Genomic DNA, 18,198 nt, shown 5'->3' with positions numbered 1-18,198 from the left:
ACAGCTTTTCTCCATCCACCTGGTCAGAGTGCAGTTATTCATAAGAAACGTTGAATCTACTACTGAAGTTTGTCTTCCGAAATTCATCAGCAAACACGTATTTAGACTTTAAACAGAGAACATGTTCTCCAGCAGTTCCATAAATGTAGTGTACAGTTCCCTTGAAGTTGTACTATGATTCAAGCAAAACTGGAACCCTCGGTTAAACCCATTCCTGGAGGACTGGTTCTTAAACTGTCAATTTCCACAACACTTTTAAACAATGCATTTGACAGTTGATTCATTTTCTTGGTGGAGTTGCAGGGTAAGATGGTCACTTTCTATGCTAAGTTTAATACCCTTCTGATTGTTTCTTTTGTCCAATTTTATAGCTTAAGAAATAAGAATCAACTATGCAAAAACAAACAAGAGTTGAAAGTATCCAATCCTATACGATCAATCAAGGAATTCAACCTTTCCATAAGAGTCACTCAATATCACAATGGCTTAATTTCCAATTCAAATTTCAAAGCAAACTGACAGAATATCCAAATCTATTATGCATATAGGGTCAGTATACAGTATCTACTGTACATAAAGTGCTACATACAGTAGTAAACAGTCACTATTGCTGATATAGTGAACACTTTGTGTTGAATAATATTAAGGTACTCAACAGTAGGAGGATCTAACAAACATGCAGGTATGTCCAAAAGAGTACAATGCCAGTCATATCATCACCAATTTATGTCATTGTTTGTTCAAGTGCAAAGAGAAAGACATAAAGTCCAGACTGGCAAATACTACTTCAGATGAGCTGTCTTATTCCTGCTACTTAGGCAAAATGCATGTTGATATGAACTTCATATTACATAAATGAACATACAGTAGGACCTGGCAGGGCCTATTAAGTAACTTCTGGGCATATTTTTGGCACTGTTAAATTTTCACAGTGGAAATACTATACTGTAAGTACACAATGTACAGTATAAAGAGTAATCAGGCAAACCTACACCTTTTGCACTGATATGTACAGTAGTAGCCACATTGTTCTGCAATGGTCTTGCTTCCCTTTTCTACACTTGTGAAATTCTATGTTAAATCTGCCATGCAATACACATATTATAAAAAAAGATCACAGAGAATTGTGTACAAGACACAGCCATTCCAGAACTATTGTAATTCATACTTAGGGCTTCAGAGAATGATTAAAATTTTCACAGCTTCTATGAATATTGATCTATATATATCACATACTGTAACTATATTAACTATTTATGGCAATGATTATGGATCACACATGTCAACAAAATTATATATTTTAAGAAAATATCAACCCAAACTGTGAAACTTAGAGAGGATTGCGACTGATAACATATTGATCACTTGATCAAAGGATTTAAAAGAAAATTGTCCAGGTGGGAGTCTGTTGTGATTTAATGAAGTGAAAAATAAATAATGACTTGCTGTGAATAAAACTAAAAGAGAGACGAGGTTGGTATTTCTGCACATGCAGCTGATCTGAGTTGTTCACCAACGTTACACTGGGTTACAGTGTTAAATACCAACATGATCAAAAGTAAGGTCAAACTGAAGATGAAAAAATAAATTATTATTATTAGCCTAAAACACAAATGCTAAAATATATATATTCAAAGGGTCAAATGTATGGTCCTGCAAGTCGACACTGTTGCATCCCACCCTCCAGTACCAAAACTTATTACCCTCCAGGAAACAAAACAAAATATACCCAACTATGTAGTCAGTCTGTACTGTAAAAATGAATTAACCTTTAGCTAGAAAAAATGCAACATTTGGATAAAAGTTGTTCAACACCTTCCAAGAGTTTTCACAGGTTGAAAGTGCAAACCTCACTGTACATAACACATGACTAATCATATGACCCTAAAATACAGAGCACATGACTGATCCTATAACACACAATGATATATGTAGGGCATTATGGTTTTCAACAATAGGACTGATGGAATGCCAAGTAGTTTCTATCATCTGATCTTGGCAACCTTAAAGCAGCATTTTGCGTTGGGTCGCTTTTTTCCACCTTTTAAACATGTGCATCGATTTTTTTACATGTATCAATCATAAAACAGCAAACTAAGATACCATCCAAGTTTCACCCTGCCAAGAGCATTAATTAGCGAGTAATTAACGATTTATGTCTATAATGAGTAAAAGTGTCCTCGACAAAGTTTTCATATCTCCAAATCCACTAGTTTGAATTCCACCAATCAGTGAATAGTATGTTTATTCATGAGCATTTTGCGTTTGGTCGCCGTTTTCTACTTTTTTGACATGTCCATCGAGTTATTTACATACATCAAATCACAAAACAGCAAATTAAGATATTAGCCAAGTTCTTCCCTGCCAAAAACGTTAATTGGCGAGTATTCCACATACAAAATTAATCGCATTCAGTTCCCAAACCCACTAGTTTGAATTCAACCAATCAGAGATGCAGGTTTAGTTATGAGCTGCTGCTAAAAATAGATTCAAGACTTTGCGTTGGTACTACCTCCATGGTACAACCAGGGAGTTGTTATGCAACTCCCTGGTACAACTGCCATATAGACTGTACACAAATCAAGCGTGGTGTTATATTACGTATCTGTCAATGACGTTCGTAGTGTTTAAATATTCATATTATGGGCGAGGTTTATTGGGTTCCCAACGGAAAATATCTTGGAGAACAACAAAGTTGAAAGTTTTCGACTTTTATGCCACCATTTGAAGTAAAATATAAATAGATAAGCTAGTTATGTATGTCGTTATGGCATAGTGGAATCAGTGAGGTTGAAAAAAACCATAGTCGAGGACGCAAAATGCTGCTTTAAGGTAAAAATATCATCTCTCTGACCTCTGACACTACAATTCCAAATAACAAGGATTTTCTCTGAAAAGGAGATTAGCATTAAACATGTACATACTGTAACTTGATACATGATATGATGGTAACACCAAAGTGAATACAATATATACTGTATATATATATATATATATATATATATATATACGAAGGAACCCTGCAAAAGGCACTACAGTTTGCTGCATTGACTTCATATTGTGAAGTAGTGTAGCTCACATAGACCTACAGTATGAAGGCAAACTTATTCAAAAAACAGCAGCCAAAAGGCTTATTGATCCCTAGCCAAGTTTGTACATGAACTTGTAATGTAACACTGCACACAATGCATTTTATGAAGGATTAAACAGCTTAGATGAATTTACATGCTTTTCAGACTCTGACCCCTACTGACTTCAGGTGACCTTTGACCCCACAAAAAAACAACAGACCTGTTTCTTATACTGAAAGGTGATCCGTAAGCTAAGCATGGACTTCATCCCAAGCTTTTGAAAACTGGCATGTAGACTAACTTATCAATCTGCTGAGTGTTCTCCTTCAGGAAAATGCCAAAAAGCAGTACCTGTAGGAGAACAACTTTTTTGATCCTATCAGGATCCCTTTTTTCGTGGCTTTAATGGAAGAACAAGAGGTAAAAAATTGGGCAAAATTAACACTACTTTAGACTCAGTTGGACCTCCCAGGAGCAGCATACAAAAACTGTTTACTACTGAGTAAGAGGTTTGTTTACAAGTGACGAAAACTTTAGGCTCTCATAGCAAACAATCTGCACGTATGTGGTCATGATACGGAAAATTGATGGTGCCATGAAAGGCCAACTTGTCAGCTATCCAGTGATGGGTAGCGTTTAGCTAGTGAAAACTTCTATCTAAACTAGACTTAAAGACCACATTACTTTATGATTAATTGTGTAAGTCAACAGGGCTTTTAATAGGCCTAGATGTTACTTGGAGTTACTGTGTTATTAAGTTTAGACTTTGACCTCAGCTGACCTCTGTTGAATTATATGACCTAAAGTTACAGAAAAACAACAGGTTTTTGTGCACACTATTCTGTATGTTGGAGTCACACATCATATACTGTATCAGGCTCACCTAAGTTTTATTCAAAAAATTGAAAGTTTGGAAGCTATTCAGACCACAACCTCTGGTGACTTCAAAGAACCTCTATGAAACATGGTACAGTTCTTGTACAAGTTAAATAAGGTGGATCCACATACAATCTACATTATATGTATCATCCAAGCTCTACTTTTTGAAGTTATCATGTTTACAAGGCTTTCTGACCATAACTTCTATTGACCTAAAGTGACCTTAGACCTCTAGACAAAACAACATATTCTTGTATTTAAACAATGTTTTTGTAATTTTCTGTGTTTGCTAGTTTTTCAGATCTCCATTGACATCAAATAATCATTGACCACCCTACAAAGCAAGCGGTTCTTGTACTAAGGTGGATCCATATACAAAGTGTGAAGTTAAAACACAGTGTACGTTTGCAATAACAAGAGGTTACAAGCCAAGATGTCTCACACACACAAAAACATGCATATAAACACAAATACCATCCAAAAGATCCCTCTTCCCATTGCTAAGTCCAACTGCAATTAATTAAGCCAGAACGTTTGTTCAATTGAAATATTAATGAGTCTGAATGCCTGACATTCATGTACAACAGGATACTCTACATCCATTCACACATACAGTATGAATGTACTATACATATATACTCAATTTATTTGCACGACCCTCTTGCATAATAAGTCAGATAGAATATCATTTGTTTAATTAAACAATTAATTATGCAAAAACTGTTGCTTCCATGGAGGTCCATTGACAATGATGAACCATTGAACGTGAATGTATCATAACAGTTAAATTAATATTGCTATAATCTGGCTGCTGATCATACTCTTTAGTGTACTCTTAAATCATATCAATGCCACCACTTCACAACTACTGTACTGTAACAACCAGAATACCTACATTACTTGCCTGGAGGGGTCAGTGGCATGAATTGGGATTAAATGTTTCATTATGTGGGTACCATATGTGTGAATTGAAACTCTCTCATTTATGAAGTTTCAATACACAAATATATCTTTAACTTTTGTACAATATATATCTATTAGTTAACATTGGTATCGTTTTGGCAGTAATTTTACCTTTTCCCTTCAAACATTTTTCCAGTACCTGCGGGAGTTTGCAAGAAATAGCTCCTAAGAGGTGAAACCTTACAGTTACAGGCTTATTCATAGCACTTAGCTAATGATCAACTCAAGACTAATAAAACAAAGTGACATATGAACCGAAGATGTTAATAACTTTTTGTCATGCTTTCATCTGTACAGTCAGGTCGTAACAGAGTTTGAAAGCTAAGCTCATGATTTCAAAGTACTCTTTAAACCCATTTTAATTGCTTGAATGTTTCCTTACTTTCCTACAATTAACACTACAGGTACTCACACTGGTCTGGTTTCACTGGAAAGGCCCTTCTATCAATATGACTTGAATATATAAGGATATTAAACTAATTCAAGTATTCAAGTTTCATCCTTGGAGACAGCTTTGTCTCTCTATAGATCTGTGTAACCCTGGGTAACCATCTGATACATGTGGATGTCCCATGGGATAGTCATACTGAACTCATTGTGGGGCAACTAGACTCCAAGTAAGGGATACATCTAATTTTCCTTACTACAGAATTTCGGGTTTAGAATTATTTCTACATATCATTTCAGTTGAACTTTGTGATCCTTCATGTTCAACTGAAAAAATAACATGGGTCCTGCACTAGATATGATGAATCTGCTGTACTGGGCAGGTGTGATATCCTTGACAGTTGCTCTTTGACCTATAACCTTTGAAATACATCTAAAACAATTAGTTTTTTGTAATTTATGTGGGGCATTCTCATAACAAAGTAATTGAGGAAGCCATCTCAACCGGCTATTGTACAGTAGTTGATGGGCAATCAAATTAATAATTAAAAGCACTGTATGCAAAACACCTTCTGTGCTCCTTCATGACACAAATGCATTGCAAAATTCTGTGATCTTCTAACATGCTGACATTTAGAACTTAGGGTACTTGTACATGAATCCATCAGTGAATGGAATTTAACATATAAGTATAACATTTGTGTCCTTATTTCTTGGTCATATAGCGCTGTGACATAAGCATCTAGTCAGTATACATTATGTATGTATATCACAATTTTGGAGTTAGCTTTGAAAACTGAAGTACTTGGTAGCATGACAATTGTTACCAATTCTCATTTAAATTTTACCAAATTCACACTTAACAATAAGTCAAGATAAGTGATTCAGTAATTGTAAAACCCAAAATTTAAGAAAACATATAAAAGAATTGAAGCATACATGGCTCAATGATATCATACATTAGTTGGACTTGATCAAGTATTCAGCCACCTGTGTTGAGGAGCATTCAGTCTGGGATCTCCCATATGGAATTATATTTTCACAGCTCTGTAATACTTGGAAGTTGTTCAAGTGCCCTCCAAGCTTACATTTTGCAAGATTTCAATGCTTTCTAGATCACAGAAACACCTATTGGGTATCCATCTGACATTGCAAAGCAGAGTAAGGATTACTGCAGAACTATATAACTGCAATGTTTCATTAACCCTGACAATCATGAGGGTGCCAATGCTCTCGTATTTTAGGGTTTTGACGCCAACAAATGCTCATTAGTATCCTATTGATGTGGATGGACACCAGCTTTTATCAACTCTTCTCTTTACAGAAGTACAAGGCTGCAGGAGATAATGTCCCAACCTTCCTTCTCCTGGAACCCCACTTACATCCCCATCTGATGGAAGAGAGCATAGCAGTATCTTAACATAGTGAAAGCACCCAATTCATCATCCCTGCAGTAGGCATACAGCCACCCTCAACAAAGTTGTTTCAAAAACTTTTTTAGAACAGACCAAAACCCAAATTTTTCTGTCAAAATGGGGAGGGGGGGGGGGACAGATACATTGTACCCAAAAGATGATTCAGATTTCTAAAGTGAAAAAAAAATGGCAGAAAAATCAGTGTTCTTTTCTTTTCCACATAGAAGACTAAACTAAACTAATGCAGACAATTAAATCTAAAGAATTTCATAACATTTGCAAATTAGTCTACTGAATGACAAGTTTTACAAATGAAAAACCGTACTGACAATTGATACATTCATGACCTTGCTTTGTCCAGAACAGAGATGGTGAGTACTGTCATGTAATCCAGCATCTTATTAACCACAAATTGTATGGTAAGACAACTGTGAATGACCCTTGCCTACTTAACTACTTAAACATAATAGAAATGCCACATTCCTTTTTATAAAAGTCACATACAGTTACTTCTTTCAAATTCCTTAAAGTGTGAGCAAGCCTCACCCACATACAGTGACATCAGATAGTGGTATCTCAAAACTTAAACTTCACTATCACTGACTTTGATTAGGAGGAACAGGTTGACTGAGTGTAGATGCAAAGGCTAAAACATTTTAAAAGTTGTCCACTGCGATTTTGTGTAATTTAACATATTAGAACTAACATTACGATTTACAACATTTGAGGTACACACCCAGAGTTCAGTTTTCCAAGTGGGATTTTTCATTCCGAATGTGGGGTTCTATGATGTTCTTTGGCCACTGGCCAGTTTCTGTTAAATGTGCAAACAGAAAACAAGTCTCCAGTTTCTTCCAATCACATTTAAACTGAACTGATTTCCTGCAATTTCAATAAAAATCCCACTAGAGGATAACAAAAGCTACTGTTGTTTGGGTTTCGTAGAATTATTGGGATGTTTACACAAAATCCCCAATCCCAAATAAAGGAAAAAGCAGCGCCAATGTAGTTACATAAGATAGTAACTTACTTTACTTTCCATTTATTTTTCAAAAGTTGTCTTCTGTTATTATTAAAGAACAATATACTTAACATGAACAAAAAAATTAGGGGGGGGGGGACTAACTGGAAGTTCTTATTGAAAACATTGATAGTCTTGATTTGATATTATGCTACTACTACTAGTGACCTCTACAAACGAACTACTACTAGTACTACAACTAGCTCAGATCACTTTGTCTCAAGACCATCAACTTTCTTTTAAAGATAGGCTGATGTATAATTCAGTGGTCTTCATTTTACATATTTGTTGTCCCTATAAGTTTTCTTTTCTTCTAATTTTAAATGCTTGTTTCTGTTTCACTAAATTTCATTTAGGCCTAATCTGTTTTGGTTTTAGAGACAGATTTTCGTTGAAGTAGCCTAGCCTAGTAGAAGTAGTACTAATGTCAATTATCAGTATCAGTTTTCATTGTGTCAATAGTGTCAGAAAAATATGTAGGCCCTATTCATTGGGCCTCTAACTTTTCTAAGAGGCCTATAGCATATCAAAGTATCAGTAAATGTTTAAAACAAGCACGTTCAAGGTTTACATAACATGGTTAACAATCAGGCCCAGTAGGGTAAAGTAATAGGTCAAAACCTAAAACAGTCAGGGTCTGTCTGTTACATCTGGCCTAACGTAGGCCTAGGCATAGCCTAGCCGTTACACGTTCAGAGCTCAAATAAGAATCTAACGTTAGGATGTAACTTATTATTTGTTACCAAAACCAAAGGAACAAACATATTCTAGTTACCGTTTCCCACAACACTACGAAGAGAAACACAATTTCTCTTCTTATTCCCCGACTTCTACTTTTCCAACACACTGGTTGACATGTTCACATGCTCTATGGGCGTGGAACTAGTTATATTTTGCAATGAGTGTTACTACTTAGTAATAAGGATGTAGCCTAGGCCGTAACGGTAAGCTACTTCTAACATCTTTAACATTGTGTTTCTATGGGAAGAAAACGTCAACATGACCAAACTTGCTACGCCCATCATCCACTTTTCGATTTTGTGAACCACGAAAAAGTTTATACTCGTAAAGACAGGAAAAAACATGGACGTACCTCTTCCCACGAAGATATTCAATCGTACATCAAATGGCTTCTATGATCCATTTTGCAAACAAATAGATAGCGGTTACCGTTAAATATGTTAAGTCAGTGTGGAGCGCTATATAACTAGTTCTATAGTACCGTAAATATACTTTCCCTTTCACTATCTTATCACACGTACGTTTGTGTATTGAGGATGTATGATGTTGTGAATGACCGGTTGCGGATCTATTGTATACACGGTGAATCATATACAGCTCAATTTCGCTCTTGTGATAATCCTTCCGCGCACAAAAGTAGTGCGCAGGCGGATAAGTTTGTATGAATGACTTGACATCATTAGTCGTGGGATATGGTTCACATGGGGGTTTTTTTGTATTCAGTCGGTGAAGAATTGGACAACTGCTCTGGGTGTAACCCCCCCCCCCCGTTCAACCTCACACAAAGTATTAATCGTCTACTAACAAAGAACCAATTTTTAGCCTAAACTAAAAAATTTAACTCCCTTCAATGACTTCAGGGCACCATCCCTACTTTATGACATCCTTCATTTGCCTCTGGCTCTTGCCTTAATCAGTCGGGGCATTGCTCCCCTCCCCCGCCCTTTGAATCTTGGGCACGTCACCACCTACTTGTGAGGTATTTTTGGCACTTAAAGGTACCGGCAAAGATAATTTTTCGCAAAATAAGGTACGATGATAAAATGAAGAGATATAGCACAGCTTAGGCGCAAATATAATATATAAGTGTGTGTTTGTGGGAGTGGGTGGGGGGGGGGGGTAAGGGAGAACATCTCTTGGATCATGTCTCACCCACTTCTTAAGTCCCTATACAAAAAGTGAAGGGTATAGTTATAATCATATCCTTGCGTTTAGAGCTAACTATAGTTGCAAAGCGGATGCGACCTGCGCTTCGCACGCACACACGGACATCGGACTGTGCAACTTCGCAACGCATCATTTTAACGCCAAAGGTCACGTGATCAAAGAAGCCGGTTGAACAGTAAAATTTCCCCTAGCGATATCGTTCTTGATATGGTAAGTTGATATATATTATATGACATTACACGGAAAAGGGGCGCCTTTTGGAAACGCCACCGTGCGAAATATTTTCAATTTTTTCCGGTTTCTGTTAAATTGTTCAAGCTCGCATTTTCAAATGGTGGTTGTTGTTGTAACAACATCGTGTGTAAGTGATCATAGAAAGAAGAAAATCACTGACACACAAGAAAAACTGAAAACAAGCAGAAAAACAAGCAGAAAAACAAGTAGTTTCTGGTCTTGTTATCTAGACGTATTCGACCTTGACTGAAGGTGACATTGACGCTGAAACGAGGTCACACTTTGTGATCGAAACCTGACATTCACCGCTTGATAGTCATGCGACATACTACGGGTATGCAGCCGCAATAATTAACTTTTGGTCCCAATAATCTTGTATTTTTGTTTTAACTTGAAAGTCGCAACTCTTAAGTTTCTAAGGAAATCAAGCCAACGTAATAAACCAACCAAAGGCTACGAGTTACAGCATCAGGTTTTGTGACCCCCCCCCCCCCCACACACACGGGTGCATGGAAGAAATATGTTGCCACGATCACTAAATAATAGATGCCCGGGTTGTCGACTTGAAGTACTTGCATTTATCTTCTTCTCAACGAACCAATGATTTAATCAAACAATTTTGTTTGGGAAATTTTAACTAAACGATCAATTCTTTGCTAAACCATTTGTTTAAAACGAATCAAGTATTGCACTGTAGGCCTCAGGTCATTTTTGCGTTTAACTAAATTCATATGGCAATTTTCTAGTTTAAGTTGGCTACTGATTATTTATTTCTTCAAGGACAGTAATACTTTAGTCTACCAGCGTTGTCTACTCATGTTTCGAAACAGTATCGGCTTATATTGCAATAATGCAGTCGATGTAAAGGAATGCGGGGAAAAAATTAGGTAATAATCCAATATACGAAAACCCTGAATTGGTAAACAAGCATTCACTCTATTAAAATATCATTTAGCCTCTGGAGAAGTTCCTGCTAGGATCGAAACGTCAGGCCAACTTACTTTTACTCATTCTCATACACAGGCTCTCTAGTTTTATTTTATCTTTTTATCTCTTAAAATAACTGTAACTTCGTGTCACTCTGACCAAACCATGTAACATCACAATTAATTGGATATCCCTTTAATCTCAGTGAGAAATTTGTGTATTTAGTATTGTGTGTAGATATTGGTGGATAAAAGTAACGACATCTAACATCTTAGATAAAAATCAAATATACGAAACCCTTGACTTGGGAAGAAAAAAAAAACATTCACACTATTAAAATAACTGTAACTTCCTGTCACTCTATCCAAACAGAGTGTCTCACACATGTATTTTTGTGCTTTAAATTTGCTACGAGAGAGCAATACGCTTCAGCCTCCGGGGACGCCCACTAGGGCCCTGAGATACAGTCGACAGAGATGTACGATGTAATGGTTCTTTCTAACTGGCATTTCTACGCTTCGAAATCAATACAAATGCAAACAAGAACTACGGTATTTATAAGTGCTGCAGCTTCTGGGGCCCCTGCACATTCAACCAATAACAGTGTACAGTTGTAATTACAAAGGAAATTGCCGCTTTGGACGGTTTATTTTTCGGAACGTTAGTCACTGCAAGGCGGTCTTGAAATCGTCTTGTAAAATGGTGAAAGAACGACCCTGGTTATATGACATAGAAGATTTGTCATATAATGTTGATTCACCGATGAAGCGTGGGATGGGGGAGGGGGGTCGGTTAGGAACTCACTGTTAAGTATAAATCAATGAACGTCTGCAGCCAACGCAGGCTCGTCAATAACCAGATGATGACGACATATGAACATCCCCATATCGAGGAAACTGCATGGCGACTTTAGTACCTCCGACTTCCCTTTCTTTTTTCTTCCTTTCCTTGCACCCCCCCCCCACCACACCTGCCCCGTTCATTCCCCTTCTTCGTTGTCAATGTATCCTTATTCTTATAATAATCCAAGTAATTTTAAATTATTTCAAATTCCACAAAGCGTGGATGAAATTTACGCCTATATCTGTTTGTAGAACAGAGCTTAAATTTATCTGGCGGATTCCTTTGACGGAGTTCTCTCCTTACGCAATTTGAATATGCTGCCATCACTTACCGAACTGATTTTTTAGTAACGGTCTATTTTTGGAAATGACTAGTTGAACGTTGTGCTGGCCAACTAACTTTCAAATGAGTCAGATAAATCAAGTCATTTTGCAGCTGATGCTTTCAAATACCCTGATATTCATGCCAGAGAAAAATTCCATTTCTTTTTCACTTACTGTGTACATTATTCTTGACTGTACTTTCGCACAAAACGAAAGAAACCGATAATAGATGCTATGGGTAGACCTATATAAGACCTTATAATTCGGAGGGTATTGTCTCTACAAGTAAACAACCCTATTCATTCTTCTGTTCATTGATCGTATTATTTCGTTGTTAAGGGCTATTCGAAAACATAATAGGCCTAGGTCCTTTTCAAGCACTAGTTCATTTTGGTGACAACCTGCGTAGCGAGCATTGATTCCAAGGTATGCTTCAACAGAAAAGAAACCCGCATGCGTATTTTTTTTTTCCAGGACGTTTTAAGATAATCATATTTGCCATGAAAGCCAAAGTGAATAGTGTCAATTTCGAACTGAGAAGCGCTACTCGGTTGTCTGTTGTAGAAACGTATAATAGGCTAATGCACTAGACATTCAGTAATACATTTTCACGAGTAGCACAGTCCCTGTGTAAAGGGGTGGACTATTGTCCGAATGCATATATACCATCTTCGCCTATAGGCTGAACTTGTAACAGTTACACTCAGTGGAGGAGCTAGGGGTATTGGTCAGGGGGCGAGAATGGTCTGTAGGGGGGGGGCTATCGACGCTATTTAAGCGGAGCGCCACCACAGGTTGGCGCGGAGCGTACAGAAATTTTTTGAGTAAAGATACTCCCTAGATTCCCGGAAATGACCCTTTCCGGGCCTTGCTAATTTGCAGATAAACGAAGAAAAAATAGGTGTCATCGCCATTTTGTCAGAAAATTACACCAACAAAATGTGACAAATGTCAAAAGGTATTTAAGCGCGCAATAAAAAAGTCAATAATCGCGAATAACTAAAAAGTGGTAAAAAGCTAAAAAGGGCGCCAGCAGTCCATTTGAGTCCGTCAGGGGGGGGGGGGGGGGGCATCCGCCCCTCTAACTGTGTGGACGCTCCGCCACTGGTTAGACTGAACATCGGTTGCTGTTTCGTGCTCAGTCTTTTTCTTCGGTGACGTTTTTTTAGAAAAGTATCTAATCTTGGGCTCAACATATCACAGTCATTTTTACATGATAATGACAGTCCCAGCCAGCTGTAAAGGGGCTGAAGTAAAAAGCAGCCCCAAGTACATAGTATGCTGCCTCACTATATACAGGAACATCGATTGCGTTTCCATGTTCTGAGAATCTTTCGTATATCACATAAGTTAAGTATGTGCATAATATGTTTTATTTATTACATCGTGCTACTATAGGCATACCCATCTCTGCGAGAAACGAGGGCCGGACTGGGCGTGAGGTTGGTTTACATCAGTCGCGTGAAAAACGCAAGTTGATTTTTCGTGTTCGAGATGTATATTGGTTAACTTCCTTTCTAAACAGGGAAAAGCTATAATTGGAAAGCGGGAACTAATTGTTGAATTCGGAATGGAAGCCATTGCGTAACTCTTAATTTTCGGAACACTAAATATGTATCGAGAAGGAGCATTCACAACTTAGACTGAATAAACATTACTAACAGTTTTTGGTGTCAAAGCTCACATGGAACCCCTCCCTCAAATTAAAGCGAAAACATTGCAAAGCGTTTCAAAAAGTATCCAACACCATAGAATTAAGCACATTTTGATAGCACTCTCATTATATCTGTGAGTTCAATATTTCCCATGGGGTTATAGCCAAAAGAAAAATGTTCACTTTAAATTTACCTCTGGCCCTTAGACCTTTGGATCCGGGGGAGGGGGGGGGGGGGGGCTGCGCGACACAAGCATTCCCCGTCCTTGGGTACCTTCGGTATAGCCGTTGTGAAGGAGGTTTTTGACATAAAATTGCGCTAAAATAAACATTTGACCTTTAACCACTAGACCTTTGACCTCGGTTCCCATGGCAATCAATGTTTCAATTTTTTGGGCTATAACTACTAGGGGAAACATTGAATCGACAAAGAACTGACCTACACATGTATAATGAGAATATCAAGTATAAAGTATTTTCCTCCGATTGCCAGATTGCGTTTCTAATCATAATTTTTTTCATTTGAAATCAGTGTTTGATGGCGATGAGATACGCAAGTCCGTGGATTGCCCTCTTGTTTACTATTTTGCCGTCACGGAACCTATCTAGCCGATCTCGGGGAAAGATGTTGTACCACCTATGCAAAGTTTTATTTAAAGATTTTACATCTTCATTGTTTCATTTACAATTCTTTAAAAAAATTATCAGCATCCTTTCAATAACTCTTCTGTTATGGCCTAATGTTAGAGAGCTGTGTTTCCTTGGTTCTCGAAAGTTTCCAGATGTATTGTATTCCGGTCCGCATAAGCTTCTTTTGTATGGAGCAGCCACTATGACGTCACATGAACAATTACCTAATACCGTGCAAGTTCTATTTAACCTTTGAAGAAGATCCTGCTAGGATCGAAACGTCAGGCCAACTTACTTTTACACATTCTCCTACACAGGCTCTCTAGTGGATAAGCAGTTTGCTAACAGCTTTATTTTATTTTGAAGTTCTATTTTCGACATAGAAATTGAAGTAGAGAGAACGACGTCATGCGACATATACTGAAGACGCTCATCCGGCTGATGGCGCTATGCTTGTAAGGCAAGAAAGTACCGGCGCGTAATACAAACACTACGTCTTTGACACGAATAAAGTGATAAAGTTGACGTAAATCACTGCAAATGTTGATATCGCCAGAAATGTGTCAGTGGACTGCAGTTTCACTGGTAATTCTTAGGAAGCGATAGTAGAAGCAATTACATGAATCTTTACTAGTGCCGTCTGCTCAGCTGCTGTATTGTTATTCACTGGACCCTAGATATAGTTAGCCTAGGCCCTTAGACCGACTACGGCTGTCCTTTCGGATGCGATATGACTAAAGCCTAATGACAAAAATTATCACCACCTCATCCGTAACGATAGATCCACATGCTATAATACAAAGGATGACGGTTAGATGTCCTTGGCTCATTATAACTAACAATTAAATACTAGGAAAATAGCATAACTTAGGCCTATGTATGCTTTTCATGGCATTAACCAGGGACAACTATGACACTATCTGAGTGGAGCACTAAACTAATACAAGCAAGAAAAATGTTTGCAATGTGCCTCTCAGATACCGGAAATGACACTTTGCATAAAGCACTCCACTTGCTTGTGTCATTAGAGGCGAAAAAAACTACTAACCACTATAATCGCCATAACATGTCTATGTTGTGAAAAGGACACCTACTCTTTCGAAGAAAGTGGTAAAATCAATTTATATTTCCGCGACAACATAACTTCTCGCGACAGTGACAAGTTTCTGCGACGACAATATAAATACACACAAACGGCGCGCCATATTTCTGAGCAAAAGTTAGAAAACCGCATTGGCTATTTTTCGTCCTGTTCGTAAACCGAATTGAAATTATTAAGTAACTGTTGCAAGTCAATTGACATTTAAAGGTAGGTCCCACCTAGAAATGTGTTTCCATCAATGTTAATCATATGTCTGAAGTCAAAAGGATGTTTGAAAGAATTAAGGTTCGCTATTACATGAGATAAATCTTTTCGAGCTTTAGATTTAAAGTATCGTGTGATTTCAGTAATTGGTCACTAATAAGTTTCAAATTGTACCGGGTATATAGGAATCAAAACACAATTGATCACATTACACACCCCCTTTCTTTTGTTTTTGTATCACCACATGAATCTTAATTAGATTGTACTTAACAATATAAATTTGTTCTGATTTTGAACCCTTGTGAACTCAAACGACCATTGACCTCCGCCCACAACATTAGGCTGATTGTACTCATTGTGGTACTATTACATACCTAATAAGCGATCTGTCCAAGCTTCCCTTGCGATATTATGTTTAGGAAGGTGGGTTAATGTAGAGAGACAAGTAAGAGGGGAGTGAAGTAAATGTGTGGCGTTTGTTGACTTGAAATAACCTTTGACCACCACCAAAAGCAATGATTGGCTCCTTTAATTTGATATGGTACATCTACAAACCAAATATGCGATCTGTCCAAGCTTCCCTTGCGATATTATGTTTAGGAAGGTGTGTTACTGTAGAGAGACGGGAAAGAGGGGCGTTTTTTTACTTCAAATAACCTTTGACCTCCACCGAAAGCAATAATAGGCTCCTCGATTTTGATATGGTACACCGTACATCTACAAACCAAATATGAGATCTGTCCACGGTTCCCTTCTTATAATATCATGTTTACAAGGTTTTAACAATTTGACCTCTGATGACCCCAAATGATGTTTGACCTCCACCAAAATCCATAAACTTCATTTACTCAATGTGGTACTTCTACACACCAAATATGAGGTCTGCCCAAGCTTCCCTTCTTGAGATATCATGTATACAAGGTTTTAACAACTTGACCCCTGGTGACCCCAAATGACCTTTTGACCCCCACAAAAAACAATAGGCTTTTTGTACTCAAAAGCCCATTTATATTTTTGTCTCCTTTAATTCATTGCATATATTGGTGGGTTGGGTTTCTTTTCATTAAATCTGATTCATCATCCCTTTAGATAAAAATTGAAAATTCAATATAAAAAAAACACACTACCTTCTCTTCTGTTTATGGTGAGGGAGGGGGGGAGGTGAGTTTCTCTGCAGAAAGGATTAAATGATGTATAGAAATGAAGAAAATTGTAGGAATTGTAAACCAAATTCAGGGATTGAGGCCACTCTTCTACTAACACCTCAAGCAGACTCCCAAGCCTAAACGTTATTACATATGATTCTTCATGTGTCAGCCTAAATATAATTGAAAATATAACAAAATGAACAGTGTTCAGTGAGATGAATATGCAAACACTGATATCAGAACAATCTCCAATGACACACTTCCCTCTGTCCCTCTCCTACCACCAGCCTCTCCCTACACTCTTCACACCACCCCCCCCCCCCCAATAATTGGAACACTGTATCAGTGTTATCTGGTATGATACATGAAAGTGTAGCTCAAATTTTTCATCATGATGAATGGAAAGAAGTGGGTGGGATCCCTGTATTGTGACCTAACTAAATGAACTGAGGGAGGTAGGAAGAGAAACAGGGAAGTAGATGTTTGAAGAACAACTTAATCAATGAGAAAAAAAAACAAAGGATTATTTGAAGAACAAGTTAATCAATGATAAAACAACAAAGGAATGTTTCTCTATGGAATTAAATCTATTTCATTGATGAAAATCTTCTCTATATATAAATCTTTTTATATAGATGAAGTGAAAGCTCTTCAAAAATGTATGGAACTTGAAAACACAGAAACTGGGGAGGGGGGGGGGGGAAGAAAGCTTCTAAAGCATTATACTAAATCTAAATTGAAACTACAAAAGGCACTTTAAAAGGCCAATGTCCTTGTGACAATTAGTCACATGAATATATCCTAACAAGCAAATCCAAAGTACCAAGCAAAGAATAAAAAATTGCAAGAAGCAATGGCTGATTATTTGACTGATATTACAGCATCCAATCGCTGCCAAACGTTAGTGACTCTGTGATGTCATTTCTAGAATCCCTCCTTTCTGCATTCATCATCTGCTGTATGAGGTGCTGTAGATGTATGCAGGGGGGGGGTGGGGGAAGGTTGGTTTGTTGGGAAGTTCCTTCATAATCAGCATAATTTCAATAATTGTGGTTGGCAACTCCTCTAACATCTCAACAATGTTATATCTTCTCTGTCTATCAATATTTACATTTTAAAGACAAATTCTTATTAAAAGCAAAAATAATCTAAATACAACCTGCATGAAAGACGATCAAAATTAAGGTGGTGTATGAAAAGTGGCATGTCATGTACAGGCCAGACAAAATGAATTTTCTATTAATGAAATGAAGAGAGTACTTAATTACTCAGCAATTAAAGGAGGAGAATGCTGTTAAAATGATCTTGATAAATGCACTTTTGAAATGAAGCCATACCTAAGAGGCAACCTTCAATCTAACCAATATGGAACAAGAAATTTTTTTAAATTTCTCAAAATTCTACATTCTTGTTCCAATAGTATTAATAAGGATGGCATGTGGTTAAATTTAAAACAATGCATTGAATACCCCTTAGCAACATTTTAGTT

At 37.3% G+C, this 18,198-nt stretch overlaps 1 protein-coding gene and 1 long non-coding RNA gene across 3 annotated transcripts in view; both read right to left on the bottom strand.

Annotated features, from left to right (window-relative positions):
* The window catches only part of LOC139980055 (uncharacterized), a 68,227-nt gene extending 65,231 nt beyond the window's left edge, over window positions 1–2,996 (bottom strand). Inside the window, exon 1 of the long non-coding RNA XR_011797441.1 lies at window positions 2,004–2,996. This is a non-coding gene — a long non-coding RNA (uncharacterized lncRNA). The remainder of the gene's footprint in view (window positions 1–2,003) is intronic.
* LOC139980054 (alpha-N-acetylgalactosaminide alpha-2,6-sialyltransferase 3-like) overlaps window positions 1–9,035 on the bottom strand; it is a 37,801-nt gene extending 28,766 nt beyond the window's left edge. Inside the window, exon 1 of one of the 2 annotated variants that reach the window (XM_071991423.1) lies at window positions 8,830–9,035. The gene's annotated coding sequence lies outside the window, so the exon portion shown is untranslated. Of the gene's footprint in view, window positions 1–8,511; window positions 8,709–8,829 lie in introns of those variants that run through there. The other variant, XM_071991424.1, reaches the window with a different exon arrangement.
* Between the last annotated feature and the right edge of the window lie 9,163 nt (window positions 9,036–18,198).

This window comes from Apostichopus japonicus, chromosome 14 (genome assembly GCF_037975245.1).
Source record: "Apostichopus japonicus isolate 1M-3 chromosome 14, ASM3797524v1, whole genome shotgun sequence".
NCBI lineage: Eukaryota > Metazoa > Echinodermata > Holothuroidea > Aspidochirotida > Stichopodidae > Apostichopus > Apostichopus japonicus.
This window is presented reverse-complemented; position numbering and strand designations above follow the sequence as displayed.